The following is a 20,574-nucleotide window of genomic DNA, read 5'->3' on the forward strand; positions in this document are numbered from 1 at the left end:
CCTTCCAGTTTGTGTTGTGTCCGGTTGGTGAATTTGTTTGCAAGCTTTCTTTACACTGCGCTGCTGCCCCGCTGCTGACGGTGGGTTGCGATAAGATAACGCGGTTGTTACGAGCGCGCGCCCCGCTCGCACTTGGGCAATTAATTTAAACGAGGTGTTACTGTAATGTCACCCGCCCCTTTTGCGTGTCTGAACGCTTGTTTAGATTGAGTGCATATGACGCATTCGACAAGGGGAAGGAGAATGGGTGAGGTTGGCGTCCTCACAAGGTCACAAAATCGGGAAGGTCGATTGCAGCTGTGATAACGTTGCAAAACTCAATACCTTCAAACACGCGGAATATTGGAGCTTCTAGCGCACTCCTCGCGGGTCCAAAGATGCACACCGCAAACAAATGACTTCATTATCGCGTCGGCAGCGACTTGGAAATAGAGTCGCCTGATAAACAGCCATACACCATCAGCATCGTGCGGGTGAAGGCGGCTTAAATGGGAAATGATATTTTCTCCGGTGGAGAAAACACAACCGCAACGAAAGCTTTCTGCGGGCTTTGGTGGGAATGTCACACGATACACAGCGGAGGGAGCCGAGAGGTAGAGAAGGTCGTCCAGATTTAGTGGGCAAGATCACGCAAAATCAGCATGTCGTCCTACATCTGTGGCAGGCGCGTGTGCCTCCTGCTCCATGTGGCAAAGAGGGTTTGACGTCGTTTTTTTGAACGGGTTTTGTAGCCCAGCTCCGAGGGCTGGGCGAGCGCTCGGATGCAAAATGTCAAATCGTGTGCCACACATTCGTCGCCCGTGCTCGTACGGAGACTACGAGCGTCGGGAAAGAAACGAGCAATTAAAGTTTTTGACATTTGATAAATATGAGCTGTTGTGGAGCGCGCGCGGGCGCCCGGTTTTGAAAAATGGTTCAGGCGCCTGATGGAAAGACGCTTTTCCTTTGCTCCTAGCTACAGCAGCCTTCGTGTGGTGGCGGTTTCGGTTGCTCACGGTTGGAGTGCTTCCTCGTGGTACGGCTGCGAAGTGTGCAATAACCCACTAGACGCGGGAAGGTGTTTAAAATGGTGGTCTATCGTTTCTTTGTTCACAGGGGATGCTTGTAGGTACAGCTTCAAATGGTGGGGAAATTTATTTTTGCCATTTTACTAGAAATACCTCACATCCTCGTAGCAAGCTTATGAGCTAGCAGAAAAAAAGGCAAGATCTTTGCGAAGGTGTGGCTGAAAAGTGTCGCACAAGAAAGGCACCAGTGCATTGACTTCATCCATTACTTAAGTCAACGTCAGTGTGATTGTGCAGTTCGAGAGCGCATCTTATGGTTGGTGCAGACTGGATGGTGTTGAATGATGTCGGATTTGTAACAGAAAATCCTTCTTCCTTCAGTCAGTATCTCCTGTTTTCCAAATGTGGGACAATTAGTGCACACTCTTGTGTGGCACTAAAACTAGCTGGAAGCGTAAAGCAGGAAGAGGCCACTGCTGCTCCGTCGGATTTGTCTTGGGTGATGTACAAATATTGGGAATTAATCTGTGGAAAGCAAAAAGGAAAGGAACGCTGCTTTCTTTCACCTCTCTTTTGCCAAACGGAAGGGTCGACATCTGTCGTTCTTGTTGTCGAGTCGTGTTGGGAATGGGATTTTTGTTCGCTTTAGCCCCGAGGAAGCCCCGTGTGTTGTCGGATTTCGTACGTCAGTTTAGCTTATTGTAAGCAGTGCTTCTGTGAAGGAGATTTTGCTAGCCGTTGGTGATGTCAGCTTTTCTAAGACGTGTGATGATCTTAGCTTTGTGACGTGTTTCTTAATTTTGGATTATTTTATGTTGTTAATTAATTAAATGATCATTTTTGCAATCTTTCTTAAGGTCTAAACATTTTAGATTTATGAGGAGAGATGTTCTGTAATAGCCGTGTGGCTAGAATAGCCAAGATAAGCGGTATAGAAAGAGATTATTATGTTGTTTTTCCTTATATGTTTTATTTTAATCATTTTAGCGATCTGGGGACTTTCGATAGCAGTAATGGTTAACGGTTCAAAACCTTACACAAATTCTTTTATGCTTTTACAATACCTTGAAATGCGACATTATCCTAATCGAAAATCAAATAATTTGACTGTAATATAGATTTGAAGAGAATATCTTAAAATTGGTGCCGTGACCAGGATATGGAACGGATATACCGATGTTGGCCTCATTAAAGCTACAAATTTGTATTTTGTAGTTTCAAAAGTTCGACAGTTTAATTTGATATTGAAATAGCTGATTATTCTAATCGCCAATCAAACAATTTGACTTTAATATAGAATTGCAGAGAATATCTCAAATTTGATGCCTTGACCAGGATATGAAACGGATTTAGCAATGTTGAGCTCATTAAAGCTACAAGTTTATAGTTTTTATTGTTCCAAAGTTTATTTTAATATTCGCTCATTGCCATTATTATATTTCTGACGGTCATGATTTCATTAATTCTTCGGATTTGAAGACAAGCAAAACAATATTTTCACTCATTTTTGTCGTTACATATCTTATGCCTCGGTGCCGTGACCAGGATATGAAACAAATTTCTCAGTTTTCTTTGTACAATGTAAACCATTGAGTAATTTTATGTATTCGAATCTGACCTAATTATTGAAAAAAGCTCTCCAGCTCAGCTTGGTTTGACTGGTATCGCTAAAATAGCAATAGATATTTTGAATGTTCCGCATTGGAATTAATCTACGATGCGGACTATACCACACTTCACCGCCTAATTTATCACCTATTTTGAATGGAAATTTTTCATTTCAGCGTAAAAGTGCTGCCAATGTGCTTTTTTCAATCTTGTTCCAGCAAAAAATGTCCATCCCTGTGAAGCAAAGAGCGGCGCGCTAAATTTGTTTCTCCAACTTCACCAAAAAGGTCAATGGCAGCCGGGGCTTGAGTGGCACGAAATGATTGGTGGTAGTTTAATTTGTTTTCCAGCATTTTTCCATCCCAACTGGAGCCTGCCGCTGAACGAAAGAGGGGGTTTGATAGGAAGACGGCAAGGAGACGCACGGTTGTTTGTCAACTCGACTGCAATTCCTCGCCTCGGTTTTAGGACGTCTTGTCGCCTGGGTGCGGTCTTGTGCGGGGCAGCCTCTCACCCTCTCTCTCTGTGTTCGTGCACTCCGATTCGTGTTAGTGTCGTCGCCTGTCAATCTCGTACCACGCCAAGCTGTCGATAACGTCGAACAAATTTAGAGCCTCTACGGGAAGGGACGGACAGCCGGGCAGGAACATTGGTAGGAACCTTCCACCGCATACAACACGCTCGAAAAGTAGCGTTCATGTTCTATCTGTTCGGCTGTGCGGAGCTTGCAGGGCTTGGGGTTTTGGTGTTTGATTGTGGCGAAAATTAGTAGCAACCTTAAATGGGAGGCATGGGATAAGATAGGTTTCCCTTTTCTGCTTTCCCAGTTCGGTTGGCATTTTCAGTGTCAGCTGAGTTTAGCTAGCAGGGTCCACCTTGCCCGTGGAGAAAGCAACGGACGAGTTGAATTAACTAATCAATCCGTTGATGTGTCCTGATCGACATTGGGGGTTGGTGCCTCGTGTTAAGGTTGTTATGTACCTTGTGAAGAAAAGCCATAATGATATGAGCAAAAAACAACTAAAAACAATCACGATCACTAACACCACGCTTAAGTTGGCAGTGTCGGGGCATGAAAGTGAAATTGACATTTCTCCCTCAGGCGCTCAGGGGAGCAGATATTCCCCACTGACGCATTCCTACGGACGACGCTGCATGCACCGCCCGGGTAATGCCAGGAATGTAGTGCACTTTTTTGTGTGTGTGTGTTGACCTTTGCCAGATTGAAACCCATTCAATGGGAATGCAGAATAAGATCACAACACGAAAGGGAAGGAATTGAAGAGTTAAATAGGAAGTCGTTTCACAACTCCGGACGAAAGAATGTATACTTACACGAAACGATATCGTTTTATCGTGACACGAGGAAAAGAATGAATTCCAGCACCATCAAATGATGCTTTGCCATTTTCATTCATTTCCTGCCGTGCGCGCGCGCTCTCACTCGCCATTTCTACTTTGCAGCAAAAGTAACGCCGACGCTTGACAAAGGAGAAGCTTCTCCTTCTGGCAGATATTAAATCATAAAATCTTTCATCCAGAAGCACGGTGCAACAATGGTGCGCTGTGCGGCTACAAAACGTGCCATTTGTGGTACTTCCAAATGGCGCGCCCCCTTACCTTCCAAAAGCTTCCCGCCCCGGTCGTCCTTTTTGGAGCATGATTTGCCTTTTGCGCTAAAGACGATCCTTTTGTGCGGCCGGTTTCTGCCGACAGTGTTGTTGCGGTGGTCTTGGCGCAGGCGAATAGTGTCCTCCTGCTTCTTATTCCTTCCACACTCCAATACCGTATTTTATCCCTTTCATTGTTTCCTAGCGCGTGGCGGGGCCCGGTCCCAGCGGTTGCTAGTTTAATCAGCATCTCGTTATGAAAAATAAACATAAAGAGATTTATATTTTTCAATTTCCCTGTACATCGTATTTACGTATTTACGCGCACAGTGCCCGCGCGCCCTGCATGCTCTGTAGTAGTTGCTGTGCAAAAGCTGCAAAAGAAAAGGCTTGAACTTGGGGTATCTTCTGTGGAAGATGTACGGAGCTGTGCTCACCAATTGGCGACAAGTAGTTTGTTGTTTTGTTTTAACAAATAGTAATAGTTTTGTGTTGAATGATTAATAGGAGGGATTTTGTTTATTCTTTGTTTTTACTGTTTTGGAAGGAGGAAACTCGTTAAAAATACTTCTCGCGAAGTAATCACAGGTGTACCAGAATGTAGAAGAAGTAATCTTATGTTGTGTTGTAGTACTGTTTCTTGATCGATAGACGGGAACTCACGGGGAAGTAGAAAGTATTTTGAATTATAGAGTTTTTGAGTTTTGCTATTACGGTCATCTATTGGATTTGTCAACAGTTCGAGTAGCAAACGTTAAAAGTATCAAAGTGAGTTTTGAGCATAATTGAGTCATATTTTTCATAATGAACTCCAAATCAAACTATACTTTCTTTGAAAGCTCTCGACAAATTTTTCGAAAAATGTTGGATACTGATCGAAAAACATCATTTTTGTAAACAACTGTGTTATCACACATTTAAAGAATTTGTAAGGGTTCTAGCAGATGAGTTTATTGTTTGAGCTGTAATGTGTTGTTTTAATTTTGGTCACTATTTCTTATCCAAAAATGCAGCCAAACTAATCTTAAGTTCTCGGAACATACAAACTGTAACAATCAAGTTCGGCATCCCATTATTTGCCTTTTGAACATCCGAGAAGACCTTCTAAGGCTTACATTGACCGGTCATTGCATACATCTTGTATTCGTATACTAGCACCGCACCATTGTCCTGGACATGAGAAGTAAAAGTTATTGCTAAGGTAATGCTGATGTCTCATCCTGCACGATAACTTGACAGCAATTTGTATGGGATGGTACCGGGGATCTAAAACCTCACATTTCTATTTCCAGCTGGTTTGAGTTTTAGAATTTCATGTATTGAAAAATCAGGGACAAATTTTAGGAATTTTGAAGCTATTTTATAAATATTCTTCACATGATCTGCGAGTACATCAGTAATGTACTGAAAATCTATATGATATAACAAAGGTTGGTAAAAACTATTCCTGTTGCCCTCTTCAAAAAAGAATGTAAGATACTATATCTAAGTATAACTCCAGATTGAGTTACTGCACTTATAGCTGTAGACATGCCCTTTTCAATATCTGAAGACATCCTAGCTGTAAATCCCTAATATCTACAGAGATGCACCCTTGGGTAGCTTGAGTAGCTAAACATTGAATAGCTATATCGCTTAACCTATTGAGCTCAATCGTTCCTAGTATCAACTTAATTAAACCTCCCCTGGTATCGATCCCGTGACTGCAACAACAACTCTAAAAAGCTTATATTTCGCCTTCTATTTTTCGGAATTCATGCAAACAATTTAGCAGCACTGTGATGCATACCGATAATAACATTACCTAATCCCGTCCAGACATTGCCACTTGAGTAGCATGTGTAGCAAGCTCGTAACTGACCAGTTATCGGAAAAAAGGGATACTGTTGATACTGTTGTGTGCTTTTAGTGTGCCTTGCAGCATAGCGCAATCTTTTTCCAGTTTTCGTTTTACCAAACTTTACCGGCCACCCTTCGGGGAAAACTGTTTTCAATTAAAAGTTTTCCTAATTTCGGACTTTTCCAATAGCGTCCTTGTTCCAACCAATTTTGCTCCAGTGTGATGAATTTGATTGAATTCCAGTACACATACCGGTACGGTGGATAAACACACACACACGCAGTGGTTTAGCTAAACCAAACTAAATCAGTTGTTGTCCAATAAAACGAGCAGAGAAGGTGAGAAAAGTTGAACCCCAGTGCTGTGGGTTGTGCACGACATACGCCAAAGCCTCCTTGGAAATGGGGTATATTGTGTTTGGTTGTTTTTTTTTTCTTTCCCTAGACATTAAGCGCTGACCTCAGATTGCCAGCATGCCCAACGGGTGCTGCACAAGGTTAAGACCGAGTGAGAGTGAGGACCAAAAAGTAGATGTGTTTGTTTGACTTCGGTTCGGGGTTGCATGCGGTGGCAAGCACGAAAGTTGCAAATACCCCGGGCTAAAAATACACAAAAAAGCGAGCTGGTTGGATTGTGTGTTTGCTCTTTTTTCTACCACCCCTTCAGTAAAGCACGGAAGGTACGGATCAGTTCCCCGGTCACGACGTTCCGTGGCGCTCGGGAAGTTGATAAATCAAAACTTACTACTAACGGGAAAGTAAATTGATCAGTGAAGCGGTTTCTCGGGGCTGATCCCTCGGGCGCAGCGTACCCATCATAGCCCGGATACGACGCCGGATAGAATCCTTTATTGTTTCGTACAGTTTTCTGAGGGAACACTTCAAACTACTCTTTCCGCACGCCCGCGAATAGTTGAAGTGTCTTGTTTCCAGTATTTTTCTTCTTCTTTTGCTGATGCTGTTTGTACAAACCGCAACATTCGCAACATGGCACAAGGGTTACCATAAAAGCTCGTCGAAACATCTGACTTGGGGATGCTTCCGGGAATAAAAAAAAAAAAATTGAGCATTTGTGGTGTCTCGGGATTTGTGAAGAAGATGGAAATGTAAACAATGACGTTTTCGGTGGCGTCCCGCCATGGCGTGCAGAAAGTTTTGCACTCGCTCAAACAAATGCTCTGCTCTGTGGGGTTTTATTGTTTTTTTTTTTTGGTCTTCTCACTTTGGATGCGATATTCGACCCTTTTGCGTGATGGATGAGGCCTGCGTGCGGAGAGGGCAAGAGTTATGGGCAAAAGCACCGAAAGTTTCCTACCCTTGTCCGTCACGTACGATCAGCAAAACGTTACTTGGCGAGGGAATTGAATTTTGAAGTGTGTTAGACTACCACCACACACCGCACAGCTCACAGTGAGTCCGCCGCCAGAGGAGCAAGTTGGTGCCAGATCGTATCGGACCTATGCAAAGACAGAGAGTCCGCTTGTCGAGCGGCGCTAAGTTTTGTTCCCAAGGGCGACCGCCCTGGAACGTGTAACCCAGGGGGATTTTTGCGCTGCCCGAAAAGTACCTTCGGATCACACTTCCACTTCACAGCGGAAGACTCTACGTCGGGAGTGCAGAAGATCTATATTCGCGAAAAATAACAGTCGGAGGCACACTTGGTGTTAGGAACTTTGCAAAACTTCTCCTTTTCCGTGTGGCATGGGGTGTGTGATGGCGCGGCGAGCGGTTGACATGGTAAAGAAGTTCAGCCGGGCACGATGGCTGCTCCCCCTGCCATCGATGTGTGTAGTGTAAGTTTAGTTTGGTTTGAAAGATTACCGCACGGTATGGAAAGTACTTTTGTGTGATGAACATCTTGAATGGGGTTTACTTGCAGTAGGGCAGTGGAAGTGTGGCAAGTATGTTTATTCGGTTCACTTGATGCGGTTCTGTGCGCTGGTGCTGAGAAACGGTTTCAGGGCTCCTGGGGCTGTTCATCTTTGTTTGAATTGGAAGGAAGCTTATCGGGTTATGAATTTTTATTAATAAATGTACTATCGTACGATGCTGCATAATGAAGTTTGAGAATCATTTTATTGATAAGCTTTAAAATAGATTGTCTTGTGGTAAGTTAAAGCGAATCAGCTATTTTAATGAAGTATGTTGTTCTAAAACCACAAATCTCGCTGATTGTTATAGATCAACTAACTGTTTGATGCTATAGCCTCTGTACTTGGGAAAATAAGTTTTAATAATTTTTAACATACCTTTTAAAATTAGGTTTAAAAGATCATATTGAAAAAAATACACAAATAAAAAATAAAATGGAACATTGAACTTCCAGGGTTTTCCAAGTTAATTTCGAATGTAACCATTGTTATTCATCACGTGCAACATGTTAATCGACATAAATTTGATATTTTAATTTCTCCATAATCATTTTTAATTTGTTCAACATGATTTTAAACATATTTCAAGCTGGATTGAGTTTGACAGTTCTTTGTTATGTGTTGAAAATCATATCATCTCATATCAATCATATCATCATATCAAAATTTCAAAACTGAAATTCCATTTGACAGCAGTTGATAAACATTTTAGATGTGGTGAATAATTATATGCGTATTCGAAAGTGACATGGAAAACCCTGTATTGGAGTAGTTCATTTCATTTCCTAACTGAACGTCTCTCGATTTTATTTGGACAAATACTAAATGTCATACTTGTGTATTATTGGATTTTTTTCTGGAATCATTGATTAATCCTTCTCTTGAGCTGATGCGATCATGATAAAATATTTGCTGCATATTTTTCATGTTAATATCAGATGTAGATATACTTAAAGGAAATCTGGTTTTACTACTAAAAATATTATATTTTCATAGCAATTGGTTCTGGTTCATCTCATCATTGGTTCATCTCGAATTGTCTCTTGACAAGGTTGACAAGGTTTACGTAATGTAGCTAAGTCTAATCATCCATACGTCTAGTCTAGGTCCATGGGTTTTAATAAACATAAGCTTGGAGCTAAATGTTTCTATAACGAAATAGTTTCATCCTCAGAAATAGTGATTATGAAACAATTGAAACAAATGATCGGCAGTGTTTGGACTATTTATGCTCAACTTTAAAATTATTCCACAAAAATTTTTTGCTGAAAATTTAATAAATTAAAAACAAAGTTAAATGAAAAAGTCAGTTTGGAAAAATAAATGAATGCAGGTTAGCTAGAAATGAACTCGTAGGAATAAATTAGGATAGCAAAATGAACTCTATAATGAAGTGGTTTAAATGAACTCAAGACTTTTGAATAACCAGTAGCAAATTGAATGGCGCAAAGGATACAACAGGTATTCACCTCTTAGGTTTTCGGCAATTCGTATATCACAACCAGATATTTAGTGATAAATAATCACGCCGTCAAAATTGGAACTTGTTTTAGTATTTTAATTTTGAATGTCAAGGTACTCGCGTATCGCCTGATATAACCTCATTTAATGCGTAGGGTTTAGTTCGTTGCCTAAAATACCTTAATGTACTCAGCATGAAAATATGGTATGCATAGATAATAATATTCTGTCTTTAATTTTAAATCAATGCTGCACACATCATTCTACAAATTCTCCCTCAAATACCACGCCACGAGGGAACAAAGAGCGCACCGGTTGCCGAAACCACCGCTCATTTGTCTTTGTTTCCAGAAGAACAAGCACACCCAAACGCGCTTGTTCGTGAAATTAGTTTGTAAAATTTCTACGGTGAAAATGCATCGCCGCACAGCTCGAAATTTCCCTCGAAATCTCCTTTTGTCTTGAGCCGCCGGGGGGAGGTACCCACTTAACATGAAAAATGCATACAACCGCTGGTACAGCTGCACATGTGTAGGAGCAATGCTTAACCAAATGCTTCAAGCCTTTCCGGGGATGCCAAAAATCCACCCAGTACACGTGTGTGCAGCACAAGCAAAACCGCTTTGTGACATCGCTGCCAACAGCAACGGGTAACACAGCATCCTACGGCAGCCATTAATAATCGTATTTTCCACAAGCAAAAGGTGCTCCCGCTTTAAGGCCGAGTAGCGAGGAGTGGCTGGCAATTCCCAGAAGCAAATTGCATCTTAAACGATGCTTTTGGAAATGTATCCATTCGTGTGTGTGTGTTTCGTTGTTTTTCGTTGTTTTTCGCTTAGCAGGAAGTGCAGAAAGGCATTTTGCATTTGTCGGCACCGAAGTTTGGTATGCTCGCTCGGCAGCATGTTTTTGTTTTTGGTGTTTTTGGTGCTGTGGTGTGGAATGGTTTAAGGAAATTCACACCTTTTACTGTTTGCAAAAGTACACTTAACCGTTAAATTTCTACGCCAGTGTACCGTGTGTGCATATTCCAAATTCTCGTCGGGATTTTAGAAGAAGTTTAGCAGAAGTTGTGGGCTAGTATGAAGGAGCTAGGAAGGTAATGGTAAATGCAGCTGTTGCACATTTGACAGAATGGAAGTTCTGTGATTTTCCTAGCAACTATCATACTCAAGTCCTGTACAATCTAAGCTCCTTTGAAGAGTATGAAGAGAAGTTTGGTTGTCTTCAATTTAATGTATGCCAAGTGAAGCTCTTTATGCTTCTATAAATTTGAAGAATAAGTTGTACTATATTGACCTGCTTTCTACTATCTTTTCACTTCTGAAGCGATCGTTTGTGAACGTTTAATTCCGACAAGTGTCACCCTAGAACGGACGGTTTAATAAGCATTGTCTCGTTTAGCCTTAGGAGAATAGTACATTGGACTTTTATTCCAGCTGCTCAAACCGCTACCATATGATGTGGGGTCCTACTGCCACACTGCAGCCGTTGCACCGTTGCAAGAGTTTCACTTCGGAAAATTGGCCGTAAATTGATTTGAGTGATACTGGCGAGAATGGAAGCAATTTCAATTCTTTTTCGTTAAACTCCCACCGTCGACCTATCGAAGGGAGCATATATGTAGCGGGCGGAGGTGGCCTTCTGTATTGGAGAGAGTGGATGTGGACCGTAAATGACACGGCAAAATGCAACACCATCGTTCTGGTGTGTATAGAGCATCGTTTCACCGTAGTACAAGCGGTGGGTGCTCGTCGTCGGTGCATCCTCCGGTAGTGTACACGTGTGTGCCTGTGCGCACGTATTCGAACAGTGGCAGTGTTTTATTGGCAGGAAATGTATTGTTTTTATTTTCCCCCTTGTCTATTGGATGCAATTGCATTTCGAAGCAGCAGATGTCGTTAGTTGTCGTTTACTGCTGGTGCTTCTGTTGTTTCTGCTGCTGCTGCAGTTTGGTGCATACTGGCACTCGGCTACGGGTGCGGTCATGCGGCAATGTGAAACACGGTGCTGATGCACTTCTTTTGCTAACGTTCAGCTCATTTGCAGTGGCACAAATGAATGAATGTGCTTTCAATTGGTGATTCCAATTCTTTGCAAATCGTTTGACTAAAAGGATTTTTGCGGGTGAGTTAGCATTGGTTGAAAACAAGTGTTGTTGCTAGTGGCATGCTTGACTTTTGTGAGTGTTTTATGACCGAATGAAAAAAAAAAATGAACTAGCACTAGCAAAGATGTTTTAAATTGGTCTTTTTTATAATTTTAATATCAAAATTTGTCAATGGTATTAATATCAGAGCATTATACACAATCATAATGAAATATGCTTCGAAAACTTGGAAAACATTATTATTTTTTTATTGAAGCAACGAATATTAGCAATATATTCTTGAACCGACTGGTGGTTATAGTGCTAAGAACGTTGCTTAGTAATGTGATGCTACTGTAGCACCCTCTATTGAGAAAAAATAGTACTGTTTTAGCATCAGATGCTGTGAGCCTGAAAAGATAGGTTACTGTGTGGGTTTAAAATTCAAATTAGGTAAAATTTTTTTTACTTCAGTCAGCTCATACAATGCCAAACTCTTTAAGCTAATATGATAATCAAGAGCCATTATATAATTTTCAAATTCTTTAAGAAAAAACCCCCAAAAATTATGGCAACTTTTTATAGCAGTTAATTGACTTGCCATAAAGTGGGTTTATTCGAAGAAATGAACTCTTTAGTGAGTTATACTAATTTCATCAATTGTAGTAAAACACTTTTATTTCACTTCCATCTACCACTGGAATGGGGCCGATTGAGAAAAGCGATCCATCCGTTTGCTGTGCTGCGAAAACCATTCCAGCAAGCGGCAAGGTCTGTAAACGAGGTGTTAAGTGTATCGAACGATTCGGAAACTCCATTAAGGATTGTGACGCGTTGGAGTGTAGTTTCCGTTTTTCTTCTTCTGTTTTCTGTGGCAAGAACGCAAGAGCACAGTTAAGATAATAACAATAACCGTAGACCTGTTAAAACGATCGCTTTAAAAGTAAGCCATCGTTTGCACGAAGGGAAGGAAAGGACTCGAGCTTTGGGGTGCCACATTACGAATGTTCTTTGCTAGACGTTTTCGTTTCGTTGCTGCTGGTGTGGGAGTAGTAGTAAAACGTTTTAAAGGTGAAATAAATATGCGCGCGCGCACGCTGGTGGACACTACTATGGCACGCGGGAGCACGTTAGTGTGTACTGGTTGTTGTTGGTCACCTTTGGGGCAATGTTTCACGCTGTCATCGCCTAGTCGGGGGAGAGCGGCGCTGCAGAACGAAATGCTGTGTAGTGTCCAATTTTTCTTCGGCCATTTATTTCCTCCCGTCCGTCTGTATTTTGTTCCAACACCGGGAGCTTTGGACGTTGGCTAGAGCATAAGACGTCACGTTTGTTGAAACCAGCAACACCTTCAATGGCTGCAATGGCATAAGGGCTAAGAAGGAACGACCTCCGTAACTATCGTGTCATCTGGTTTCCTTCCCTACGCCTTGGTAGCACTGCCGGGGAAGGAAGCCGTCGTCCGTCGTCCTCCGGTTGTTCCGTGCAGACAAGTGAAGACACCATCTGCAGCACTGTTGTCGGTGCACCTTCCGGGAGGACACAGTTGCACTTTTCACATCACATTTTCACCAATAAACAACAACCTGCAAGTCTTGACGATGGTCGCCCTCCTGCTCGATTGTCCTCCACCTCCACAATTGCAGGAAAAAATCAACCCGAACTGAATGAATCTGCGCCAGCGCTGAACGTTCTGTTATGCCGTAGCGCGTACTACTACTAGCCCCTACAGCTCCCGCTATACTTGTTCTTCATTAAGGTTAATGAGCGATATAAAAATTCCATTCCCTGGGGTCCAAAGTTATATCTCTCGCTTGCCACCGTCGGCGTGGTTGGAAACACACATTGGTATGTTTGACGGTTACGCGGTTTGGTAGTTGCGTTGTCCCGATTTCCTCCGCGGAAGTCAAAACCAGCATCAGCTAGGTGTACCTGGGGGTTGGCAAAAATTTAACGTCCATGCAGTTGGCGGGAATTTATGAGAATTTTTGTGGATTTTGACACTATGATGGTCGACGGCCGTCGTCGTAGTCACCCTGCAGCTTTTAACGCGGGCGTGTGGAACAGGAATAGAGACGAGACCGTTTAGAGCATTTGGTAGATAGTTGTCCAGTTAGGCTGGTGTGTAGAGAGCAACTCTGAGGAGGGGTGTGTAGAAAGTGTAATGCTTTTTTCGTGAGCTGCTTGGTGGAAAAAAGGTTATGCGGTTTGTTGCATTTGCCGGAAAGCGGTACACGTTTGCTATTTTAGCAGGAATTTAAAGAGTTTTGTTTTATGTAACGCTGAACACATTGGCGAAATAAATTAGAGGGTCTCCATTTCCGGATATTGGTTTTTTGTTTTTTCGTACTATAGCTTGTTTTTTTACAGAAAAATATTAAACCAATTTTCTCTCAATTTTTTAATATCACTGATTGATGCGAGCAATTTTATCATGAAAATATTAAATTGATTTTTTGAACAATTCCAAAAATAGTAAAGGTTGGTTTGCAATCAATAATATAATTTTTGTTTGGTTTTGAAGAGCCTTATGAAGTAAAAGACTTTAGGTCTCTGTAAAATCATATTTTTTTTTTTGTGTTGTAAACATGTCGATGAAATACGATTTTTTAGATTTTAAGGTATCTTAAGGGTGATCGAAGCATTACAAACAATTATGATGAAGTATGGTATTATCTAATTATTGTTTGCTTCTTAACCCAATACTGGCAAAATACCCAATGCTGGCAAATATCAGATGTATTCTTGTTATTCGTAAGGATTAGTCTAGTATATTCTCTATAACATTTGGTTATACAATGCAAGCCTAAGCTTTCTCCCGATGCTTACTAAATGTTTAAAACATGAAATTAATCGCCTCTATATTTTATTACGTGGAAGGTATATTGAACATATTGGTAACAAACTCTAAGAACTGTTTATGATTCACATCAATTTTATGGGAAAATATCCTGTTCCTATCAATGCTACACAACAAAATATCGTTTATATCGTTCATGGGAATCGTCAGAAATGCGTCGATAAACATCCTCAATTAATTTGTAGGATTGTGGGTGTAAATATAACATTCTTGCCTCCCTGCTGCGGCCGCACCATTTAATTTCGCTAATTAAACAAGAATTCAATAAATCGAATGACAGTATCATAAACTGATAAATCCGTGCTGTAATCCCGCTGCTTCGGCGAGCGAGACAGCACGAAGGAGAGACGCATAATTGTGCGTTTTTACTAAAACATGATAGTAGTAATTGAATGAGCGCAAAAAGCCGTACCGAGCCAAACGAAGCTGGATAGATGAAGCGCGAACTGCGAAACAATGTGTAGAACCATTTTATCACGCCCCGCTCTATTGCATTAAGAATCAATTTACGGGCATTTACTGCCGCTGGAAGGAGGTTGGAGTTCGGTTGCGATGGTGATAAACGTGTGTGATCGCAATCGAGCGCAATAAAAATTAAAGGGCGCGCAGGACCATTTCGACACATAATCAAGTTTTCCCAGGAAGCTGAGCACCCGTCGCTTCACCCGTTTCTGCGATCAGTGTGACGGAGGAGACGGCAAGCAAGCAGAGGGGCAATGTGTGTAAAAATGCACTTTTATTACATTTTAATTGCGCTTCGTTCTTGGCCGCTTTTGCTTTATTTGCGAACACAAATCGCACGAAATGTCCAGCCGTGCGCATGGCCAGCGAATCCGTGTTTGGTATCGCCGGGAGAGAAATCATCGACTCAAGATTACGTTCGTTCTTAGAAAGGAAGCGCGTGTTGCAGATTTTAATGGGCAACCGTTTGCTGTTGGTGAGAATATTTCGGTTTTCCTGCCCACCAGCCACCGGCCGTTTGTTGGACTAGCTGCTAGCTTTTCCAGTTAAGGGCATTAAAGTGTGCAGCATCGGCCGCCGTCAGCCCTTTCCGTCTGCCCTATTCCTTCGAGGGTTTCCATTTCCATCGGCTTAACGAAGTGAGTGTTTTTTTATTTCTTTCCTCCTGCTCCCCTGTCGTGTTTGTCGCTTTACCTATGGGTCTTCTTCATCATTTGCAGAAACGTAATTTCAAGACAAAAAGACAGATAGATAAGGAGAAAATGAGAAGCAGTGCAGTGCGCACTGCTGCACCCGAACCCGTGGGAGAGAGAGCGAGCAATGGCAAAGCAGAACGGTGAACGCAAGAACGCATTTAAGGAAGGCCGTTTCTTACCGTAGAAAGATGGTTCTCTGTCCTCATGCACAGTTGCAGCGGATTCCCTGTCCCTACCAATGCCGGTTACGTCTTCCGCGCCGCTTTTAAAGCGGCATCAGCTCATCAGGCGTGTTTTTCTATGAGATTTGCGCCGCGGCAGGCAGGGCCAGGACAGCGCGAGAAATGATTTATATGAGATCCGTTTTTAATTGAAATTATTAATAGTAGTGCTGGGCAGTTGGTGAACGATGCCCGAAGGTAGGTACAACGGTACTGGCGAGAGCGACAAAAAGCACGGTAGAAATTAAAGCCAACAAAGCTTTAAAGCTATGGTTTTGTACGGGTAAACAGTAACTGTGCGGTTTAAAGGCCTATGAAACATAGTTAAACATGAATCTTTTTTTTTTTTAATTAAATTATTGCATAAAATATCGATACATATAAGTAAAAAAATATTTTGTTCTTTACCAGTTTCTCGCCTTTGATTTTGATATTTAGGAGTACAAATAAGTTCGCTCAGATATCGCTATTCGTAGTTTTTATCAATAGGGGTCATCCATTAACTGCGTAACGCTTACAGGAGAGAGGAAAGATACTTTGTGCATAAATGCAAAAAATAAACCAATCGATAAAAGGATAGTTTTTCATGAGAAGAATCAATTCAAACTTATCTTCTTCTTTTTTCCGAGCAGTTGGGATTCATGAATCTTTCGTTGAGATTCATTCATACGAATCTTCAGTGATGAGCTATTAATCGAATCTCAAAAGACTCATGAATCTCCAAGGAGGTTGAATGTTTCAAAATGTGTGAATCTTTTCAGATTCATAAATCTTTCGAGATACATGAATATTCCAACCGAGAATCAGATTCATTGAATCATTTCAAAGATTTATTCATATTCAAGAATCTGAATCAGATTTACCTGAAACTTTTCCGATTTCTATGTGTTATGCTGGAAGTGTTATGCCAAGATGTAACATTAATAACAGAAAATAGCCTCTTCTTGCCTTGCATTTTGATACTCTAGAGTGCGAAGGGATTAAAAATAATCATTTTTGGGGTTGCGTTATTCATGGATGACACCTAAGTTCAATTGTCAATACTAGTTTTTTCATCCAAAACGACGAAATACTCTTTTATAATCGTTATCAACTATATCATTTTGTGGCTTTGGGGACAATTGGACCTCTGTTGATTCCACACAAAAATGTTGATTTTTCTTATGCGTAATGCAAACAATAGTTTGTCATAGTAACTGACAGTATATTTTTTAAACACCTTAAATAAAATGTGTGACACATGCATGACAAGAGATCTGCAAGTCAAGTCGTAACTTAACGTATTCATTTAAAACAAAAACATTCGAACTTATTAAAACACCTAATGCAATTTAACAAACACTGCTATTAGATACTCTTGAGGACTCACAAAACAATACTTGCGGCTAGGATATTTCTTTATGAGAGATATATTTTAATCAGTAATAAAAATAATGCCATGTCGCAATAATAACTTGTTCAAAGAGCTACCCCTAAAGCGTTTCGGTTGCATTGATTAGCACACTAAATGTGAAAAAGCAGCGACAGGCTCACAAATAATTCTTCTTGAATTACTATTATTATTTTAAACTGTAATTCTCTACTGTTGTATCAATTTAACAATACTCAATGATTGTAATGTTTGTTATAATTTGTGAGCTAGCAACTGTTATAAGCAACTGCAAATGCAAATATTGACCATTATTTTGAGTACGATATAAGTAAGTCATTGAATTGTTTCCATGTGTGTTTAAAAACATCTATATTTGAAGTTTAAAATTTTGTAAAAAGAATTATCAATTTCAATTTAAACAACACTTACGACAGGTTTGAAGCTAATTTAAAACGGCTTCATTGTTTATGCGCAGTGCCACGTCGCTGAGCTGGCTAATGACTGTCGTTATTTTAACGTTACAGTTTCCCACTACTTCCACAGCACACATCATATTCGATTACTAATACTCTTTGTTAACCTTCATCATTCCAATTTCTGTCATAAAACGCAACTGGAGCCCGCGTAAATTACCCGCAGACCTTTGATCCTTGCTCCTCGGTCCATCGGTACCATTTCTCTCTGTCTATCTCTCTCCCCACCTAATAGATCGTTTCAATCGATCATGATGACAGTTTTGGCACCTCGCTGGCTCATTGACACACCGTGTCTGTGTGTGTGTGCCGGTGTGTCGTCCCACCTCAGGGGAAGTGAGACAATTTCTGTAATTTCCTGCAAGTCCCTTTCCCTCCGCTCCATACCGATCAGCAGCATCAGCCCATTGGCATGTTGTTTTGCGCGGACCAGCCCCTTTCCTTCCCGGATGCGTGCATTGCTACTGGCGTTCGATCCATCATCGTACTGTTATCAGTCGCCCCCGGGTGTCAGGTGAGGCTAATGTGTGCCGCCTAAATGATGTCATCAGTGCGTGCCGGGTAGTGCCGGCGGTCAAGGTAGCATTTTAGCTCGTGTGCTCTTCAGCAACAGAGCAGACAGCGGGGCCGTCGTCGCGTGATGATATGTGCGTTGCAACGATATGTTGATAATAATATGGGAACGGTGAAGCGATAGCAATGAGGCACCAGTGCGTTCGGGGTTCATGTTCAAAAAATCCATTCTAATCAGAGCTTTTCGTTATTTTGTATGCTGAGGGAGCATTGTAGGTACATCGTACAATGGTTTTACGCGGAACTCACAATACAATGATAATTTTTAGAATGCTGATCAGCTTGCTGGGTGGAAATTGTTCAATAGAACATGTTTATCATTGTTGGTGTTTGATGATAGCGACGTGTGGTATCGTGATGGAATTAATTTTCGCGTTGTTTTTAAAAACTTCTTCTACTTCTTTAATCTTCTTGATATTTATGCGTACGTATTGGTTTTGTAAATAACAATAATTTTGAAACAATAAGTTAAGGCAAATAAAGAGCATTGTTGTCTACAAATAATTTTTGTATTCTATCGGATATGGTTCGATTTTTTTTTGTAGTAAGGTGCTGAGGTTGTTCTATTTATTGCAAAGAAGAGCTATTGCTTGGTCTGTCTAGCCCTTGAAGTGTAATAAAATTGAGTCCTGGTTATTTGGAATTCGTTTTTGTTTGCAAATGCATTCGAAATGAAATGAAACCCCTAAAAATTTGCTCTTTATGCAACAAAAACATGAAAACTGGTATTAATGAGTTCTTCGCAAAGGCCTTAGTATTGAAGTAAACAAGTTATTAGAGTTCAAATTGCAACTTTACCTACTTTCAATAGAAGATCCTATAGTGTCGGATATTCCAAGATAAAATCGATAGAAGTCGTATACGCATAAGAGCAAGTAGCCATGAAACAAACAAACCAAATTTGCTCGGTCGTTGTCAACTATCACCTAGACATAAAATGTATACCATCCTCCCTACGCAAGCTCTATTAAAAGCACACAATTCATCGCACCCAGGGTTTGTGCCTGTTATTTCACCATAAAGTTTGAATAAAGCAGCGCTCTTTCTCTATCCCCCTATCCATGGTTTCCACACTCCGGCCCAAAAGCCAAGCAATCAAATCGAAACCAATTCCATAAGCGCGCGCCAACACAGTTGGCCACACGCCAAGCCGAGGGGAAAAGATTTGCTGATGCTTCGGAATCGGGAAACCCGTTCGCTCGCAGAACCATCTCTCCGCTATTATTTGTTCTTTCCCGCGGCGGGAGTGAAACGGTGCGGGATTTATCATACGCTGCGTGAGCTCTCGGATCGTGTTTGCTATTGACCCCATCGAGCATCGCTAGAAACCCAAAGCTAGGCTAGAAAGGGCAAAACGCCGCACGTATGGCCCGGTTCGCTGAGCACACGTCCCCTAGGTGGGCATAGAACACCCAGCGGTCGTGGCTGAAGCTCGCCAAAAAAAAAAAGTCCCTGGACAGTCGTTTTATATTCGCATTGAAAGCTTCACGCAGCACACCTTTTGCACATTCTGGCTGGTTTGTGTTTAAAATTAATCCTCCCGGGACATGCGACAATGTTGCGCTCCGGTGGGCGCTCTTGATCGTGTTGGTAGCACAGGACGATCGAGAGCGATAGAATTGTTTAGAACAAGGGCACACGGTTGACAGAGACCGCGAGGGTTAAGGTAGAGGGAGTAGGAGAATAAAGAAGAAAAAAAAACCGCTAACGAAACTCGTAAACTGTGTCCAATTGGCAGGTCGCGATTTATGTAGTGATTGGGGAATTGAGAAATTGTGGCGGTGGCTTGGTCGTGCCCCTGCGGAGGACAATTTATGGGAGACACATGTCCCCTTCGGTTGAGCGTTCCATTTAGCGCCGGCGTCGCCGTTACGTTACGCGCTTGGAAAAGCCTGCGGAAAAGTGGCCAACGAAGCTGGAAGGTGAAGGGACCAGCGATTGTCAATGTGGTCCTAAAAGCAGTGAGTTCTGTGGATGATAGTCCGCGGGTGATGTTAGCCTCGCTCCAACACTCCGGAATCGCGCTGGAAGGAGAAAGGTCAAGGCACGGGGTTGCTTACCACCGGCACGAGGGTTGAATTAGAGAAAAAGAGACATAAACACACACACACACACACAGCAAAACACAACACAAGTCGTTGTTGTGTTCGCCCACCTTTAAGCACTGTTATTATGTCGTAAATTTTGAATTATGGGCGTGAAAATCCAAATAAATTTATCGCTAATTGCAGCGCGAGGTGTTGGGCCTTGCTCCTCTCCCCCAGCTAGCCCACGCTCTATTTGGCCGCGCACCTGGCAGCATTTAGTCGGTTTAACAAGGCGCACAAGCGTTTTGTTTGCAAATCGGTTAACAATCGTCGAATGTGCGGGGAAAACCGCGTTACAACAGCTTCACTTCACTTTCACAGCAGCAAAAACACTGTGTGTTATCGT

Source organism: Anopheles merus, unplaced genomic scaffold (genome assembly GCF_017562075.2).
Source record: "Anopheles merus strain MAF unplaced genomic scaffold, AmerM5.1 LNR4000068, whole genome shotgun sequence".
Taxonomy (NCBI): domain Eukaryota; kingdom Metazoa; phylum Arthropoda; class Insecta; order Diptera; family Culicidae; genus Anopheles; species Anopheles merus.